General features: G+C 43.2%; 1 protein-coding gene across 1 annotated transcript in view; it reads left to right on the forward strand.

The window, feature by feature from the left end:
- Window positions 1-20,043, forward strand: part of MED13L (mediator complex subunit 13L) — a 395,410-nt gene that overhangs the window by 168,890 nt on the left and 206,477 nt on the right. The window lies entirely within an intron of this gene.

Consider the following 20,043-nt stretch of genomic DNA (forward strand, 5'->3'; position numbering starts at 1 on the left):
CCTCGCTCCCCGGTGCCGTCCGTGGTCGAGCCTCGGCAACCGTCGACGCTGGAGACGTTTGCCTCCGCGCGAGAGCTGATACAGCTCATAGAGGCTCCAGGCCTCCGGCCCCCGGCACCGCCGGCGCGGGCTGTCGTCTCCAGGGGTAAACTGGCAGCAATGGTCCGGCCACCCTCCCTGGAATCAAGGCGTGGACGTCGGACACGGTCCCGGTCTCGTTCCCGCACCGTCGACAGCTTGCCGTCCCGCCGATCGCGGTCCCGGCACCGCACTCCATCGCGGCACCGATCGCAGTCTGCCCGTCGGTCGAAGACCCGGTACCGCTCCGCTTCGCGGTACCGGTCGCACTCCCGACGTCGCACCAGATCGCGGTCGCCACCATATCGGCATCGACGGTCTCAGTCCCGGCACCGTTCCCGGCACCGCGACTCCCGCGGACGCTCCAGACGTCGTGGTTCGCGCTCTCGGTCGAGCTCCCGGCACCGCGATGGCCATGGTCGGTCTCGGCATCGGAGATCTTACTCCCGGTCGAGCTCCCGGCACCGGTCCGGCCCCCGGCACTGATCGCGGTCCCAGCACCGGTCGAGCTCCCGGCGCCGTGGAGAGAGTTGAGCGCGGTCGCCTTCCCGGCGGTGAGAGGAAGAGCAGCCCTCAGCGGTGTGCCCTGGACCCTCATTGGCACCTCCCTGGCCTTCCCGCCCTGAGTCGGTCGCCTCCGGCGTAGAAGCCTATGGGCTCCCGCCTCCGACGCCACCAGCCCAGCCTAGCGGGGCCCAGCAGTGGGGTTTTTGGGTCCCATGGGCGCACTATGAGTCGGACGCTCTGCCCGTTCCACCGAGGCCTCCAGGGGCCCACCGCAGAGTCCCAGAGGCGTCGATATCTCGTCCACCGCCATCCCCACCACCAGCCGTTCCGGTGGCGCCAGAGGGCCCCTCCGAACCCCCAGCCCACCACGCAGTGGACCCCTCTTCGGCTGAGGTCGTTCAGGAGTTATCCTCCTCATCCTCTCCCGATGAGGCACTGGCCGGCGCGGCATCAAGGGAGCCGCCCCCCGTTGATGCCAAGGCGCATCAGGACCTACTCCGCCGTGTGGCGACGGCTATGGACCTCCCTGTAGAGGAGGTAAAGGAGGACGAGGACCCCATCACGAACGTAGTGGGGTCAGACTTGCCGGTCCGGGTTGCATTACCTTTTGTGCGCACGGTCCAAAAGAACGCCGCCACCATTTGGCAAACGCCCGCTTCCGTGCCCCCCACAGCCAGGGGCGTGGAAAGAAAGTACTCAGTCCCTCCCACGGGCTATGAGTACTTGTATGTGCATCCAACTCCGGACTCCCTGGTGGTACAGTCAGTTAACGATAGGGAGCGTAACGGCCAGCCGGCCGCTGCTCCGAAGTCAAAAGAGGCACGTCGGATGGACCTTCTCGGCCGAAAGGTCTATTCTGCAGGGGGCCTGCAGATGAGAATTGGTAACCAGCTGGTCCTCCTGGCCAGATACGTGTTCGACATACTCACGTCCCTGGCCAAGTTCACTGACCTCCTGCTGTTAACATCCCGCCAGGACTTCACCACAATGTTGGAGGAAGGGAGGCGATCCTCTCGCTCCTCCATTACGGCCGGCCTCGACGCGGCGGACTCAGGGGCACGGACCTTAGCAACAGGGGTCACGATGCGACGCATCGCCTGGCTTCAATCTTCCACCCTGCCTCCAGAAGTCCAGTTTACTCTCCAGGACTTGCCCTTTGACACCAAGGGCTTGTTCTCGGAAAAGACGGATTCGCGGATCCAATCGCTAAAGGACGGCTGGGTGGCGATCCGTACACTCGGTATGCATACGCCGGTGACGCAGCGCAGGCCATTCCGCCCGCAACCCTCCCGCTATCAGTCGCGGTACCGACCCTACCCGGCTCGGCGACCGGCCCAAAATCGCCGTCGCCCATCGGGCAACTGCCGAAACCAGGGCCAGGCCGCTTCCAAAGCCCCACAGGGGGCGAAGCAACCCTTTTGATGGGACGCACGAGGGCTGCACATCACTCTCCCCTCCGGATCCTCCCCGTTTATTTCACAACCGCCTCTCCTGTTTTTTCTTGGAGTGGTCCCGAGTAACGTCGGACAGCTGGGTGCTCAGCACGGTCTACTCGGGATACCGTCTTCAGTTTGTTTCGCCCCCTCCCTCCCACCCACCTTCCCTGTCCCTCTTCAGGGACCCCTCTCACGAGCAAGTCCTCATACAAGAGGTCCAGACTCTGTTGAGCGTGGGTGCCATAGAGGAGGTGCCTCCCGCCAGGCGGGGCAGGGGATTTTACTCCAGGTATTTCCTCATCCCCAAGGCGAAAGGCGGGCTCCGTCCTATCCTGGACCTTCGCGGGCTGAACAGATACCTACTCAAGCCCAAGTTCCGCATGGTCACCTTGGGGACCATCATTCCCTCCCTGGATCCGGGAGACTGGTTTGCGGCCCTCGACATGAAGGACGCCTACTTCCATGTCGCTATCTACCCCCCTCATCGGCGCTACCTTCGGTTTGTGGTCAACGACGCCCACTACCAGTTCGCCGTGTTGCCCTTCGGCCTTTCGACCGCCCCAGAGTGTTCACCAAATGCATGGCGGTCGTCGCCGCAGCACTGCGACGGAACCGGATACACGTTTACCCGTATCTGGACGACTGGCTGATTCGCGGTCTGTCCAGGCAACTCGTGGAGAGTCAGATAGTAGAGGTCCTGGCTCTCTTTCGGCGCCTCGGTCTTCTCGTCAACACCGAGAAGTCAACTTTGATTCCGACGCAGCGAGTCGAATTCATTGGGGCGGTCCTCGATTCCACGATGGCCAGAGCCTGTCTCCCTCGCGCTCGACACCAGACGATGGTCTCCATCATCCGAGACCTCGTCAATTTCCCGACTACGACGGTGCGGTCATGCCTCCGCCTCCTGGGCCACATGGCATCGTGTACGTACGTCACCGCGTACGCACGACTTCACCTTCGTCCGTTTCAGTCCTGGCTCGCGACGGTGTACCGCCCGCATCGCGACGCCATCGACATGGTGGTCACAGTCAACAGGACGGCTCTCGACTCCCTCCGCTGGTGGCTCGACCCGGAGGTCGTGTGCGCCGGAGTCCCGTTCCACCCTCCTCGGCCATCGGCAACGTTGACCACGGACGCCTCTGCGCTCGGTTGGGGCGCTCACCTGGGAGACCTCCACACTCAAGGCCTCTGGTCAGCGAGCGAGCTCACACTCCACATCAATGTCCGCGAGCTCCGAGCGATCCGCTTTGCATGTCACACCTTTCGGACCAACCTACAAGGCCGCTGTATGACAGTGTTCACGGACAACACAACAGCAATGTTCTACGTGAACAAGCAGGGCGGAGCCCGCTCGTCCCCCCTCTGCAAGGAAGCGATCCTCCTGTGGGACTTCTGCGTGACCCACTCCATTCACCTGGAAGCGTCCTTTCTTCCGGGAGTGCAGAACACGCTGGCCAACCATCTCAGCAGGTCGTTTCTCTCCCACGAGTGGTCCCTCCGTCCCGACGTTGCTCACACGATCTTCCGGAGGTGGGGGTTTCCCCGGGTCGACCTCTTCGCCTCCAAGGCGAACAGGAAGTGTCTCCAGTTCTGCTCGTTCCGGGGGCACTCGCCAGGCTCTCTGTCGGACGCTTTCCTGTATCAGTGGCAGACTCACCTCCTCTATGCCTTCCCTCCGTTTCCGCTCGTCCACAGAGTGCTCCAGAAGCTTCGGAGGGATCGAGCCACCATGATACTAGTGGCTCCAGCCTGGCCGAGGCAGCATTGGTACACCCTGCTGCTCGAGCTCTCCGTTCGGGAGCCCATTACCCTCCCTTTGTGGCCGGACCTCATCACACAGGACTTCGGCAAACTCCTCCATCCGAACGTGCAGTCCCTCCATCTTACAGCCTGGTACCTGCGTGGTTGACCCACGCAGAGAGGGACTGTTCGGCGGCCGTGCAGCAAGTCCTGCTTGAAAGCAGAAAGCCTTCCACTCGTACCACCTACATGGCGAAATGGAAGAGGTTCGCGCTCTGGTGTGACCAGCAAGGGCTCAACCCATTCGTGGTACCTGTCTCTACCATCCTGGACTACCTATGGTACCTTAAGGAGCAGGGTCTGGCGGTTTCCTCCTTGCGGGTCCACCTCGCATCGGTGTCCGCCTTTCGTCCATCAGTAGAGGGTCGAGCCATCTTTTCCAATCCGATGGTCACACGCTTCCTGAAGGGCCTCGACCGCTTATACCCGCCAGTGCGTCGCCCTGCCCCGACCTGGGACTTGAACCTCGTCCTGGCCAGGCTCATGCGTCCACCATTCGAGCCCATGGCCACGTGTTCTCTCCTCTACCTCTCCTATAAAACGGCCTTCCTGGTTGCCATAACATCGGCAAGGAGAGTCTCGGAGCTCCGAGCGTTGACAGTGGGCCCTCCCTATACCGTCTTTCACGCGGATAAGGTGCAGCTTCGTCCTCACCCAGCCTTCCTACCAAAGGTGGTCTCGGCCTTCCACCTTAATCAGGACATCTTTCTCCCGGTCTTCTTCCCGAAGCCCCATGCTTCGCCCCGGGAACAACAGCTCCACACCCTCGACGTCCGTAGGGCGCTGGCGTTTTACATCGACCGGACAAGGTCCTTCCGGCGTTCCACGCAGCTCTTCATCGCAGTCGCTGATCGCATGAAAGGCGAGCCGGTCTCTACCCAGCGCATTTCCTCCTGGGTGACTCAATGCATCAGGTCATGCTACAAGCTGGCTCACGTGACACCATGCCGACTCACCGCTCATTCTGCGAGAGCGCACGCCTCGTCAGCCGCCTTCCTGAGCCATGTCCCCATCCAGGACATCTGCAGAGCGGCCACCTGGTCTTCGGTCCACACCTTCGCCTCCCACTACGCGTTGGTGCACCAGTCTCGAGAGGATGCAGCCTTTGGCTCTGCGGTATTACATTCCGCCACGTCTCACTCCGACCCCACCGCCTAGGTAAGGCTTGGGATTCACCTAACTGGAATGCATTGGAGCAATCACTCGAAGAAGAAAGGACGGTTACTCACCTGTAGTAACTGTTGTTCTTCGAGATGTGTTGCTCCAATCCATTCCAGACCCGCCCTCCTTCCCCACTGTCGGAGTAGCCGGCAAGAAGGAACTGAGGAGCGGACGGGCCGGCTGGGGTATATACTTAGCGCCATAGCGGCGCCACTCCAGGGGGCGCCAGCCGGCCCGCCGGGGTTGCTAGGGAAAAAAGTTTCGGAGAAGCCGTGCACGCGCGGCGCGCACACCTAACTGGAATGGATTGGAGCAACACATCTCGAAGAACAACAGTTACTACAGGTGAGTAACCGTCCTTTATTCTGGAATAACTGTCCTCTTGTAGACAAGCCCTTATTCTTCATTGCTGTTATATCTCTTTGTTTTTATCTTAGCTGTCTTTTCCTCTGGTCCTGAACTCTTTAAAGTAGTTTGCACTATGCTGTTGCTGCTCCAGCATTGATGTTTGACAGCTATTACTTCATGTTTCTTCACAAAGGAGAATGGAAGTTGTGATATGTAGGTATTGACTGTCAAAGAACTACAGTTGCTTATTGAATACTACTATTTCTGGGTTCCTTTGTCTGTTGTGGAACTTCTGTTAGTGCCAGATTATCAGTCCCAGTACATCACTGAGAGTTAGCAGATACCATGATCCATCAAAGTACACTACCTCAGAGGGAGAAGATTGCAAATGGGAGCTCAGTGTCAGTTAATAATGGGAATGAAATTTGTCTTGGCTTCCTTCCCTGGTCTTTTTTGCCTTGTGATGAATTTAACTTGCTAATTTCATTGTTCCATGTTATACTGTATCTTCTCTAAGATTAATTCAATCAAAGAGCTCTCTCATTTTCGTTTGTGGGGTAACTGCTGGATTTTGATCTGTTTAGTTGGAGATGGATAGTTTATATTGTTATGCAATGTCATTTTACTATAGGACAAGTTAGCAAGAGTGAGAAGAGGAGGAAAAAGCACAGGCTGGCAGTGCACAAATATTGTTTTTACAGACTTAGTAGTATGCAAAAATTGTAGGTATAGAGTACTTTTTGGTCTGTTAAAGGAGACATATAAGGAGCTGAATGGAGGAAATCTTAGCTTGGGACCTGCCTACCTATTATCATCTGACAGTGTTCTGTTGGCATCACAATTATAAGAAGTTTTTCTTATGGAGGGATTTTGCAAGAGGTTAAGCATAGTGGCTTTACAGATTTCTTTTAGAGAGGGTAACACAGAGGAAAACATAAAAGCTATATAACCTAGTCTAGAGGATAGAACACTAGATTGCGATTCAGGAGACCTGGTGTCAGTTCCTGCCTCTGCCAGTGGTTTGCTGGGTGACTTTTGGCAAATCACTTCCTCTCCTTGTGCTTACGTGTTCCCATCTTTACTATGGAGATAATTATACTTACCTAGATTTGTAACATTTGAATTGACGCTCAGCTGGATGAGATTGCAGTTTTTTTTAGTGACCCACACCCAACAGTATACATTTCTGAGGATTCATGTATTGCAAGAATGGATCCACAGTACTTGGTAATCACTTATTTTCTTTTTCTCTTTAGCCTCTTATATCAATCCAGTAATTTGGTTATAGTTCCTCTCAGACAGAAGATGGAGGCAAAATAAGTATTTTGATCTTGTCCCCCTGTGGATAGGGATTTGCTGACTCACAGAACTCAGTTTGTTTCTGTCTCCAGCAGATGGAGCATCAATATCATTGCCAGCTAAGACACTTGAACTAGAGAGAATAGTGTAGAGCTGGTCCAAAAACGTATTTTATTTGCCACTGAAATTTTTAAAAGTTTTGTTTGTTTTCATTGAAGAGTTTTATGGAAATGTTTTGGCTTTCTTAGAAAAACTGAATTTTTTTGGTTTTCAGTAACAAAAGAGAAATGTATTTGATAACTGAAAAAAAAATCAGCGAAACAGATGTCACACAAAAACTTGTTTAATCAAAAAGCCATTTTTGTCTGGGCAAAAAATAAGCTTAAAAAGAAAAAAATCAACCAGTTCTACTTAAAAGGGTTCTAATCATGCACTGATGGTCAGCTTCTTTTGTAGTACTATATAGGGTGCTGTCTACATGGCTTTGATTTAACTTGCAACAAGTCAACCTTCGTAGGAGCACAGCAAGCCTGACACCTGCTAGGGATCCATTCCCAGTAAATACCAAATTGTCTCATACCAAACATTATGGGCCATTTCTAGCAGAACTTTGAGGGATTCAGACTCCAAGGGTACATACTCTCTCTCTTATCAATGATCTCTGTACTTTGCAATTCAGGGGCATCATTTCCAACATCAGTCTCTCCTCCTTGGCTGGCCAGAAATACCAAGGACATTGACCTAGACCAGTGGTGATCCTGACAGCTGGTGGGGAGGGGGATGGAAGTCAGAAAGTGTCTATATGTGTGCCTGTATTTGGTCATCTTGTTAGGACCAAGTTAAAGGAAGCCCTCAGAATAGCAGTTGTAAAAGTGTGTATCTTTTTGAAGAGGCATAATTATCTTCTCCTGGGGGAATTCTGCACCAGTGTGCAATGTAGAATTTTGCAGGCATTAATGTTGTGCATGCAGAATGTCCTTTCCCCTACAGAAATGGGCTGCAGTGCTGCTATCTGCTACTAGGGGCCACTGAACCCGGCAGAGTCCATCTTGCACATAGAAGACACTGCTGTGGGGAGTGGGAAGGGCGCTAGAGGGTTCCTGGCAGCCGCAGTTCCCAGTATGCCCTGAGAGAAGGAGAGGGTGGCATGCAGGAAACTTTGTGCATGCCTAGGACCGAGCATCAGGCTGTTTCTGTCTCTAGATCCATGGGCTCTGGAGGGGGGAGGGAGGCGGGTGTCTGGGCTGGGGGGGCCACGGCTGGGCTCTGGGGTAGAAGGGAGTGCAGGTATCTGGGCAAGGGAGGCCCCGCAGCTGGGTTCTGGGGTGTGTGTGTCGGTATCTGGCCCATGGGGGCCCCGTGGCTGGGCTGTAGGGGAGAGGGGTTTAGATGTATTGGCGGGGGGGCCCATGGCTGGGGTCCAGGTGGGAAAGGAGGCAGAGAAACAGGAACTGGGGTGTCATAGGGGTTTCTTTAACTCTCTACTCCTGGGAGAATTTTTGTGTGTGTCTGAATTATTACAGACATACGTGCCAACAGGCATTTTGAAATAAATTACCAAAATAATTGAAACTGATGTGATTATGTAGTGTTATTTTGACAAAATTTGCAGAATTTTGCAGAATTTTAAAATATTGTGTCTAGAATTTTTAATTTTTTGGTGCAGAATGCCCCTGGGAGTATAAGATTGCATAATAAACAGTAAGAGCTCCATCAGTGCAACACAGATTCTGGTCTGTATGGGATCATGGTTCAGCATGAGATTGGAGACTCAGTTAGGTGCTCAGTAAAGGTAGGAGATTAAGAATGCACATTTGTGAAATAGGATCCCGAAGTCAGACATCATTGGATAAATATTTCTCTATTTTCAAGGTTCAGTTTGCTCCCAAAGTTTTCTACTCTAGCTTGCATTTTCTAGCCCCCTTTTTGTGCAGTCATTTTACAAATTGAATCTTGGACACTTTCTAAATAGTCTACCCTTCCATAAGTCATTACTGCTTATTGATAAAAATATTTCTTACATTGGGTACACTTTTCTTTAAAATGGTACAGTTTAGGTTTTCATGTTTACAGTTTGGCCTACCTTTAATGCATTTATAATTGAATCTGGAAAATCGTTCGATTTTACTTTTATTTTAAAAATCTACAGCCCTACATGACATTTTAAAAAAACCAACAACAAAAATCACTTTCTTCCACAGTGTTACAAAAATAATTATTTGTAGCTCCCTCTGTTGGTTCTGCAGCAGCAATTAAACAAAAATACTGTCAGAGATGTCTTTTTATTGGTAAAAGCATAGTATATGTTGTTAAACAACAGCAATTATTTCACTTTCAACAGCATTCAAATACAGGCAAACTAAAATCAAGATGTGCCAAAAGTAAAAGCACAAAATAGTCTTTTTTCCTGCTTTTCAGGGCGGTATAGCATAATAAAGAACTGAAAATAATAAAATAAACAAAAATAAAAAATGATGTCTCTAAAGCAAAAGCCTTCACTCTTCTGTAATAGTGGTTGTGTATGTCTGCTGTAGACTCAGAGAGGATGCATATGCAAAGATAGAGGGCATAGCATTGTAGCCAAATTGTCACAGGTTTAAAAAACAATCTTTTGTAAAATAATCAGTTTTTATTTTCTGTTATTTCAGCTGTTTGTAAACAAAAAAATAAAGGTACCATTTGAAATTTTTCAGTAATATAGGAGCAAAACTGCAAATGCAAAATATACTGTTGTTTTTGGAACACAGTATACTTCAAATGCAAGCTATCAGTTTGACCTTGAGAACACTTCAGTGATGATGTAGCAATATAGTTGATCCTAATAAAATGTTTTCAAAGCATGATATTAAAACTTAATTTTATAAAGTTTATTGCTTAACTTTGTCAATCAAAACAAAACAGTTTTTAACAGCAAGATTTGAGTCAAGTTTTAGTTATAGTTAATCTTTCCACTTTTATGTTGAGCTTATATCTGGAGTTGTTTCTAATGTTTTAGTAAATCTTGCTGTGAGCAGATTGCCACAACTACATTTGTAACTCATTCTTTATGTAAACTACTACAGTAAATTCCTACAGTGTGATATAGAAAAAGCCAACAAAATGTTGCAACTGATTGCTTTTTTATGCTAATTATGTGAACATTGTGGTCCTTCCATAGTAATAACATGTTCTTCTAGTGAAAACAGTAACATTTTGGACATTTATTTCATTTATGTATCAGTTGAAAATACCCAAAACAGTTATTTTACCAATTCTTGTCTGAGATTGCAGCATTTCAAAAGAGTAACCAAAAGAAAACTGATCTAGAATGTTGATTTATGGTTTGGTTTCAAATTTAAACCCTCTAGAGTTGATATAAACCTAAACTTTACCAATTGCAGTGGGTAAAGGGAATTTGTTGAAATGGAAGTCTGGTATAAAACAATTATTTTTCTACTTTTCTGTTTTTAATCAAAATCACATTTTCTCAGGGTATAAAATTTAAAATAATTTAAAATAGAAAGCAGGTTTTCTGCTCAAAACTATAATTTTATGAATTGGAAAGCATATTTTGTAGTAAAAATGGATAAAGAAGAGAAAAGGTCAGATGAACACTACAGAGTGGGAAATGTAGATTGCAGAATGGTAGTGACAAAAGGCAAGTGACAGGAGGAGAAATAAAAGAAGCCAGGTTCTTTATGGTCACAAAACAAAACAAATAACCCTCAATATTTAGTGAGATGAAAGCCAATAACAATTATATGACAAAAATGTTGGATTAAATAAGCATAAAATAGATTGGTGGATTTTATGTAAATGCAACATCTACAATTTTAACATGTCAATTAAAAAAATGGTGGCCCACAAGTATCTTATAGCGTAAAAATGTTCTTTCTCAATCAAAGGTGATTACAGTTTTTTCCTGTCTACAAATGTGCTTGTTGTGTAACAAGAATGCATTAGTCTCAGTGCAATGTAAAAAATGAAAGGCAGCAAGAAGCAGCTCTATTGTTATCACTCCAGGCGTGTCTAATGAATCGTGTTTCCATGTTCTCTCGGTCACGCCGCAGAGTGCCCTTAGCCAGGGCTAAGCCTCCTGTAAAATGCTCTTTAAGATTATTGTAGCAAGCATAGAAATGCTGGATGAGTGGGGGGTGGGGAGGGAATGCTAATGAGACAGCTGCATTTCAGCCAGTACAGCTGCAGGGATTACTCACCATTGCTGCAATAGTAGTGACAGACAACTGTTTGAGTTGAGAGTAAAAGGCTTTTCAGGGGCTTGGCTTGTCAGAATTTCAGTTTAAAATTGATTTTTTTGTTTGTTTTAAAACAAACTTGTGTCTGAAAAGAGAAGAAAGAGAATATACCAACGTAGGTTGCCTAAACAACCTGTTGGTATTAAAATTGATAACAAAGAAGTCTTACATACTTTGTATACAGTGTAGTTTTAGCCACGTCAGTCACAGGACATTAGAGAGACAAGGTGGGTGAGGACCAACCTCTTGGTGAGGGAGAGAAGACCACTCCGTGTGGCTCGAAAGCTTCTCTCTCTCACCAACTGTCATAAATAAACAGATCAGGGTTAAGGTCTCTTTTCCCTGGAAAGGGTTAACATGTAGTACCTGGTGACCACCTGACCAAAGGACCAATCAGAGACGAGATAATTTCAAATCTCTGTGGAGGGAAGCCTTTGTCTGTGTTCCCTGTTTTGCTCAGAGAACTCTTTTTGGATCTAAGAGAGGACAGTCATGTCTCCAAGTTCTCCTGGAGTAGTTTCTACTAATTAATAGTGAGTATTAATTAGAAAGGCGAATTAGTCTTATGATTTGATTTCTATATTTGCAATTGTGTGTTTGCTAAAGGAAATGCTTTATTCCTGTTTGCTGATATTGCTTTTACTGAAAAAGGGGGAGGGGGAATTCTCTCCAGAGATTGATAAGCTTAGACCCTGTATTGTTCTATCTTGAATTACAGAGACAAGTTACTTTCTTTTTATTCTTTAATAAATTCTTTTCTATTAAGGACTTGTTTGGTCTTTCCTTGGGTGGATTCTCAGGGAAAGAGAAGTGGGAGGTATCCCTCTGTAGTTAGATCCCCGTATCTCTCCTAGGAAAAGGGAGGGGGGAGGAAGCAGGGGGAATGGTTTGTTTCTCCTGGGTGTAAGAACTCCATGGATTTGGGGCTCTTGGAATCCCCTAGGATTTTGGGGAAGGACTGTGTCTCAATCCACATTTCCTGATTGAGTGGTGGCAGCTTACTAGATCTAAACTAGGATTTTAGTTTAGAGGGAAACCAAGTCAGGTCCCCACATTGGAACCCAACAGCTCCAAGTGGGGGTGAGACCAATGACATGGTGGCAGCGAAAAGGAAACCTACCCTAAGGGTTAGGGTGGGGGGAGAATACATGCGGGTCCCCATCTTTGAACCCAAAAGCTCAAAGTGGGGGTGAGACCCTAGGACACCAACAGAAGTTGATCCAATAAAAGCTATGACCTTACTCACCGTGTCTTTCTTACATACTTAGTAGGAGAGACAAGGTAGGTGAAATAATATCTTTTATTGGACCAACTTCTGTTGGTGGAAGGTACAAAAGTGCTTCCTTCCCCAGACCTGAAGAAGAGCTCTGTGTAGAAGTTGGTCCAATAAAAAATATTGCTTCACCTATCTTGTGTCTCTTGCATCTTGGGACCATCACAGCTATAAAAACACTGCAAACTACAAGTGAAGTAAATGATTACAATTTCTTTTGCTTTCCTAATGTGGGTGAATGTGGATACACACTTTTTTTCAAAGAGTAATTCTTCTTTGCTTGCTTCTGATGGTGTCTGAATTTGCTGTTAGAAGGACATGGTTTTTACATCAGAAATTTACCATCGAAAGCTTATATGTCTCACAGATTTTATGGGAAAAATGTGAAATTCAACATTCTCACTCTTTTTTCATTTACTGTACATGTCAGAGCTGTAGTGATGGGGATCTGATTGAGTAATTGATATCTCTGAGGTATGAAGAAAATAAAGAAGGCAGGAATTGGGGACTGCTGCAACCATTTGGTTTACTCAGAGGCCTTAACAGAGGCTACTTAGAGCCTGAAACCAACTTACTCAAAATATCAGAGAAAAACATGGAAGGTTAGGGGGAATGGAATCAAACTTTTAAAGAATATAGAGTGTTTTTTCCCTTCCAAATTCTTATCTTTTATTTTCTTGGCTGCTGCTTTCAATATTCTAGTTTATAGGTTGTAGTCTGCTTGTATCAGCTACTTGAGGAGCGCTAAACCCTCCAGAAGTGAGTGAGAGTGAGAGAAGCTAAATATTTAGGAAGAGAAAACAGTGCAATAATAAAAAAGTACTCTTTTCCAGTTCCTCTACATTCTGTAGGTTTTTAAATTCCCCCCCATCTCCCTTGCTTTTTAATGGTGTAGTCTAGTCTATTTTAGGGCAGGCTGACTCTGGCTATTCTCCACAGATACTGCCACTGTCAATAAGCATAAAATACCTTTTAAAATGAAAGTTATTGTAAATAAAATATCGAGGCAGAAAAAAGTAGATACTAAATTAGGAAATTTCTTCAAAATTTCAGTCGCCACAATATAAAAACAAAATGTTTTTGGAGTCTGATACTATGTTTCACACTACGTGAGATATTCCAGATGGTCATAAAATAACTTTTAAGTGGTTGCTATTAGAAACCTCATATTTCTTCTTCTCCATACTGAAAAGAAGAGAGAGCGAACTTAGTTTTTTATCTTACTTTTCCGCATGGAAAAAATTGTAGCTATAAAGGTGTTTGGCACAAATGCAATACATTCCACCAAATAAAATAGTTTAAGTATTTACATATGCCAATAAGTCACTCATTGTTCTGGATTACCTAACATTGTATGGAAAGTAAACTTCAAGTTCTGCTTTTCCACAAAACTTTTGTTTACACTGATTGTATAGACATTTATTTTGTTTTTGGAGATGTACACAAGTTATCCTTGAGTCTTTGGAATTTTTCAAAGTAAAAAATCCAACGAGTTAAAAATTGAGTCAATTTGTTCAACTGAAACATTTCTAGAATCTTTTAATGCATTGTTTAGTTAACCATAGCTATGACAATGTTTTTGAAATTTAATATAGCTCTGTAAAATTGGTTATTTTGCTTAATGAAAAATGGTGTGTGCGCATGCCCGGGGGTATGCAAAGTAGAATTTTGTCAGTGTTACTTTTGGTATATAGAGATCGTAAAGACACTATAACAATAGTATTTTACGCAACGTTAATAATAAAAATGCCAGTTAAGTGCACATACTTAAGGATGGTCTGTTTCTCAAGTCAACAGCTATTATGCTAATTTCTTTGTCTAGTCACAACAATTAAGGTAGCAATATTCAGCAGCTGTTGCCTTTTGACTGCCTTATTTGATTTATCCAATGGTGTGACCCCTTTGGTTTTATAGTCTCCTTTACTTGAAAGTTTACAAGCTTTATGTAGAAAATTGTGCTCTATTGAAATGCTAACTCAGGTCATGAGTGAACAGCAATACTGTGCAGAAGACTTAATTAAAATTCCGATTTCCCTGGAACTGGTGCAGGACTCATGCTGTTAAAGATACCTTAGGAAGACATTACGCTGTTAAAATTGTGAAATGCTACTATGTGTGCACTGTATATTCTCAGTGCCTCACATCACCTCTATTTGCAAATAGGTCAAAACGACTAGAGCATTTTGGTAAATATTGTTTCTGTCATGGCTCCTACTTGACTCATGAGCTGACTGGGGAGGAAGGAGAGTTAAAATATGGTCTCAGTACTGTGAAGGTAAGCAAAACAAAATTTCCTTATAACCACAAGCAGTGCAAGGAAATTAGAGCTCTAAGTGAGTTGAATCTGATATATGTAATAAGTCCATTTAGTCACTAATGACTTAAAACACAGATTTTACAAGGTGATCGATGGCAGCGTAATAGTGATCAATCAGTACCATTGCATTTAATTTGATTTTTTTATGGATATGATACAGTATTTCAGAATTAATGTAGCATTACACTGCTTTGTCTCTTTTCTCAAGTCAATCTTTAGGAAAAGTTGATAATTCAAAATGATCCATTTATCTTTGAAATATTGTTTCATAAATTGGCACATTTCATAAAAAATAAAATGAAAAATTAAATGCTTACTTTTACAGTAGAACTTGAGTGACGAACTGACCAGTCAACCACACCCCTCATTTGGAACCAGAAATACTCAATCAGGCAGAAGCAGAGACCCGCTCCCCTCATTTCCCCCCCCCCACAAAAAGGGCAAATAGAGTACTGTGTTAAGCATAAACTACTAAAATAAATGAATAAAGGGAAAGCAGCATTTTTTCTTCTGCGTAGTTAATTTTCAAAGCTGTATTAAGTCAATAGTTACAAAGTTTTGAAAGAACAACCATGATGTTTTGTTCAGAGTTACGAACTACCTCCATTCTTGTGGTGTTTGTAACTGGGGTTCTACTGTAGTAATTGAATTTCTGATTTTTGTTCTGTGAAGTCATTTGATTTTTTTTTTAATCGTTGCTACATTTTAAAATAGCGTTCCTCATCATATGTGGTAAAAGAGGAGGCTGGATATCAAAGGGTAAAAAGGAACATACACTATAGCACATATGAACCCTAGTTGCAAAATAACCCACTCTTTAGCAGTTTGACATAGTAATCTTCTCTGGAAATAATCTTCTTGTCCCATGTGCCCTGCTTTAATCTATCAGTATTTCTACAGTGTGCAGCAAGAAATTGATTTTCAGTAATTTTAATGGTTGAATAACTAGTCCTGTCCCAGAGAGTTTTTTCATATTTGCAGTGGCCAATGTGGTTACTGAACTCAGTGTTCTGGATAATAGGTTTCATTAGTTTTGATGCCTGAGGTGAAAAAGCAGTAGGTGGGAGTAAAGACTGTTTTTGATGTCTAGACGTTCATTTGAGCTGTTGCTGCAATATGATACATTAAAAGGAAATATGTAACATAGCTCTGAGGAAATGTGTTCTTTGAAAGTAATTCCACTTTTAAACTGCATAAGGCAGTATGACCTGAATTATTTAAAAAATGGGTGGCTGAATTACTTAAAGGTATCATTACCCTTACCATCCACACACAGGCAAAACTTCCTTTCTCCATTGCCTACTCACTCCTTTCTTTTTAGTAAAGTATGTCAGTTTGGTTGTTGAGAAAGAACAGATACTTTGTCTTTCCAAGATCTGTGCTGAGAAACAGAATTATTGAAGTATTTGCTTCTTTGATATTTTACCATGTTGATTTTTTCCCTGAAGCTTTTAGATCATTTTATTTTAAACAAGGGTTGCTTCTTCAGAGAATTACTGAGATATATAAACTTGAAAGAAGTTAGTATTTCAGGTTAAAGAATAAAACATACTAGGATATTAAATAATAATCTTACCATTTAAATCCATATCACTTAAATCTGACCCTTTAAATCATTTATTTAAACTGTCCTAACTTTAACAAATGATCTTACAAAGAGAATAAAAAGCAGTACATTTTGTATACATTTTCCAAGCTGTTGAAAATAGAACGATAGATTTTTTTAAATATAAATATTTGATTTGTGGGGAAATTACCAATTAATGCCCGGATTCTGCATTGAGGGTCACCTGGCATAGGTCCACACAGTTCCAAGCAGTGTTGAAAGGCAGATGGAGACTTGAGTTCTAACCTTTCTAATTGTGTAGACAGAAATAGTATAATGATTATTTTCAACTTTCCAGACTTCTAAATTGTCTTACAGAAGGCACAATGAATTTAAATTCTGAATGAATTTAGTTCTGTAATATACGTGAAATTGTTATAGCAAAAAATATTTTGAAGTTGAAGCTTGGCCAAGCTTCACGAACTGCATTTTACCAAGGAGCTGCACAATGCTGACATGCTGTTATAACTTCAAGATGTCATCCCACTTATGTAGATTAAAACATTATGATGGTTATAGAGTAAGGTGTCAGAAGTGGAACTCTGCTGTAGGATTTGAACTTTCCATTTTTATAATCATAATTGTGTGCATATGTCTGCTTTCCTCTTATTGTTACATCCATCGGAGATGAAAATTTTGAGTAGTGTAAACAGATATTAGAACAAAGATAATTAAATGTAGTTGGGAAACAGAAAAAGCAATCTTATCAGGGAATAGTTGTAAGGGTGAAGGATGTCATGGATATAGGAAAAATGCAAAACAAAAGAATGGTTTTATTTCGATGTTTTTAAATAATATTAATGTGACTGCGAGGAAAATAAGAATTTTATTAAGAAATACATTGGTTAGTTGAAAACATTTGGTTGTGATATTGCTTCTCCTGAAGTAAATGACAAAACACCCATTGACTTGAATAAGGAGTTACAACTGAAAGTATCAAAGCCAGTTATAAGAGTTTTCCCATCAGAAAATATGTCCAAAATTCTTGTTTTGGTAATTAGCCCAAGATTGGTACTGTGTCCGTATTAAGGAATTCATATGAAAAGATGTTCTAATATGACCTGGCATTTATCTTGAAATCATAGAGACGCCTAATAGCACTATATTAAGTTTCGCTTGGGTATTACTTTCTCCCTACATTCTGTCAGGATTAACACCTAAAATTTTGAATTGCTGCTTTTATTTAAATATGGGTTCTAATATGTTTATGATCTTGCCTTTCTGGAAAGACTGAAGTGAAATATAGTGATAATACACAGCTCTTGTACAGCACTTTTTCATCAGTAGATCTCAAAGTGCTTTACAATCTTTTTTATATTTATCCTCACAACACCCATGTGAGGTGGGGAGCTAAGAAACGAAGAGGCTAAATGACTTGCATAGGGTCTTAAAGTAAATCTTTGTTGGAGCAGGGATTGAACCTGAGTGTTCCAACTTCTATGCTAGTGCCCTACTCACTGGCCATCCTTCACCTCTGTATGACAGTTATGATAAATAATAGTAGAATATAATTTCAAATGTGTTTGAGTCACATGGAGTTTTTAACAAAACAGTAATAAACTTAGCTACATCAACATATAGTGATATAATTCTATGGTATAAAGTTGTAAATGTTTGATTAAATTGTATTGTTTTGGGTTGTACTATTGTATCTGTCTCTATCATGTGACCTAACATCATCCTTTGTTACCTCCTTAATTTGTTACAGTATCATTATTGATGTTAGAAAAATAGCATTATCTTCAGTTGCCACACTTTGCAAGGTTATATAATATGTTCTAATGATTTGAGACTCTTTTCTAGTGCCGTCGTAACACTTAAAATTGATCTGAAAATTAAAGATCAACATAAAATACGAACTCTCTAACAGGAACAATTTAATCTTTTTCTCTAAGTAGATATATGTACTTCGTAAAAGTTGGCTGGGGAAATTCCAGTAGTTTGATGTGTTTTTATTTTATGCTATTTATTTATTTAAAGTCACTTTTGGGAGGCCAAATTTGATAAATATACCTTCCCTTTAAGAATTTTCTGCAAATTGAAACATCAGGCCAAATTCTGATCCCAATGACTTCTGGGGTCACATATAAGGTATATATGAATGTTCAGACTTCTAAGTTTACTTATCCTCTGAGTTCCTATCTCCTCAGATTGGATCTTGTGATTTACTTGAGACAGCAAGAGTGAAATATGTATTTGGACAAGCATTCAAAGAAGAAACGAGAGTTCTTAAAGATGTGTTGTCCATATATGTGATTCCATGGCGCATCCTCCTTCCTCTTTTCTCCAGAGTACTATAACTTTGGGATTCTGCAGTTGAGAAGGATCTGAGTGGTGGTTGAGTCAATCTGCCTTATATGCCCTTGCTTTAGACATTCAGGGAACATGTGCAGTCCCAACAGACACTGCTGGCCAAAATATTATGATCTTGAGCATATGAGGTGCATGTGTCCCAAGAATGGAATATCTGTCTATCCAGCCACATCTTGAAGAACTCCATTGAAAGTAGGTAATAGCCATTTGGAAAGGCATTTGTCATATTTTCTAACTCCTCTTCTTCATGAGAGGATGCTCATTCTTACAGAGGATAAGGAGTAGATGACTCTATAAGATGCTTCCTCTCCAAAGACCCAAAAGGGAGCTCCAAGTAAAATGAGAAACCTCTGTCTAAAAGGCAAAAGAAAAGAAAAATAGCCAAAACGGGCTAAAAGAAAAGGAGGCAGGAGGAGGAAAAAAAAAACAGATGATCATTTTCTTTGAGCTTCTATTTCCAAAGAATGGGGGCCCTTGACTTTGGAATTTTTTAACCCTGACCTGGAGAAGCTGGAGAGTTTTTTTTCCCTTGAGATGTGTTTTGAAATTTTAGGGGGAGGTATGTTGTATTTACTATCAAGATCCAGCCAGCGAGTAAAAGAGCAAATCGAATGGAAGTGTAGGTATCTCCCTTTCAAAACCAAAACAACCATTCCTCTACATTTTTACTTCACGAGTCTTAATAGAAAACTGAGAAACTCCTGTTGAGGAGGGTCTCAGTTGGCAGCCCTGAATTCAGAGTGCTACAGTTCAGAGATTCTCTCTTAGGTTGATGCAATAGTGGCATCCTGGCAAAGGGCATGGAATTCCTACTGAGGAGGATTTCTTCCAAAAATACTGTACAAACAGAAAGATTGGAGACTCCATAACGAAGGACTTTAAAGCTTCTCTGTCTGCTCTGACAGTGTCACTGACAACCTTAGTGTGCTAAACCACAATGTCCACAACCACAAGGACCTAAAAAGTACATTCCTCAGAAATATAAAGGTGTTAATTTATTAATCAGATGTAGGTTTTAAATTTGCCTGTACTTCAAAACAGGTCTGCAGAGTATATTCCTGCTAAATAGGGCTTAGAACAATGGATAGAATTTAAAGCAAATTAGCCAGTTCCTATTCTCTAGCAGGCAGTTATTAGTCATTGGTGACCTTTTAGTCACTTTCAAAGGGTGAAAATTAGATTTAACACAACTGGCAGTTATATATTAAAATCCTTTGTATTTTTTATTACAAGGGTAAACCATTTGGGTACAGATATACAAATAAGCCTTCAGCTGCAAAGCTTCTGCATCTTAATGCTACAAAACATATCTAGCTAATGGGGAAATTTCTATAACATACAGATGCATTATTTAATGTCTGTAATTTCAGTTTAATTTTTTGAATTAAAAACAAGATGTCTGGTAGTATTTCATTTCTGAAGAGAAGAATGTGGGAAAACAAATCCACATGAGAATGTATCAAGTCCATTAAAGGTGAACTGAAAATCTTTTAAGCTGCCAAATACCTGTAGGAGACAAACAAAACCTTCAGCATTGCTTGATTACCTTGCTAGGACCCAAAACAGAACAGAGAGACCTGTTTCCTGCTGTGCCTTATGTATGGGTGATGGCATCAACTTCTTCATTTTCTAACTGCAGTGTGACAGTCTAGTTATGTTTTATCATTTGA

This window comes from Mauremys mutica, chromosome 16 (genome assembly GCF_020497125.1).
Source record: "Mauremys mutica isolate MM-2020 ecotype Southern chromosome 16, ASM2049712v1, whole genome shotgun sequence".
Classification (NCBI taxonomy): Eukaryota; Metazoa; Chordata; order Testudines; family Geoemydidae; genus Mauremys; species Mauremys mutica.